Here is a 702-nt window from a genome sequence, read left to right on the forward strand (position 1 = left end):
CACAGGTGTGGCATATCAAGATGCTGATTAGACAGCATGATTATATCTAAATAATCTAAAATGTGCAGTTTTACTGTATTGCGGGGGGTGGGGGGTCCGAAAACCAGTCAGTATCGGGTGTGACCATCATTTGCCTCACGCAGTGCAACACATCTCCTTCGCATAGAGTTGATCAGGTTGTTGATTGTGGCCTGTGGAATGTTGGTCCACTCCTCTTCAATGGCTGTGCGAAGTTGCTGGATATTGGCAGGAACTGGAACACGCTGTTGTATATGCCGATCCAGAGCATCCCAAACATGCTCAAAGGGTGACATGTCCGGTGAGTATGCTGGCCATGCAAGAACTTGGATGTTTTCAGCTTCCAGGAATTGTGTACAGATTCTTGCAACACGGGACCATGCATTATCATGCTGCAACATGAGGTGATGGTCGTGGATGAATGGCACAACAATGGGCCTCAGGATCTCGTCACGGTATCTCTGTGCATTCAAAATGCCATCAATAAAATGCACCTGTGTTCGTTGTCCATAACATACGCCTGCCCATACCATAACCCCACCGCCACCATGGGCCACTTGATCCACAACGTTGACATCAGCAAACCGCTCACCCACACAACGCCATACACGCTGTCTGCCATCTGCCCTGTAGAGTGAAAACCGGGATTCATCCGTGAAGAGAACACCTCTCCAAAGTGCCAGA

This window comes from Sinocyclocheilus grahami, unplaced genomic scaffold (assembly GCF_001515645.1).
Source record: "Sinocyclocheilus grahami isolate Dianchi unplaced genomic scaffold, SAMN03320097.WGS_v1.1 scaffold803.1, whole genome shotgun sequence".
NCBI lineage: Eukaryota > Metazoa > Chordata > Actinopteri > Cypriniformes > Cyprinidae > Sinocyclocheilus > Sinocyclocheilus grahami.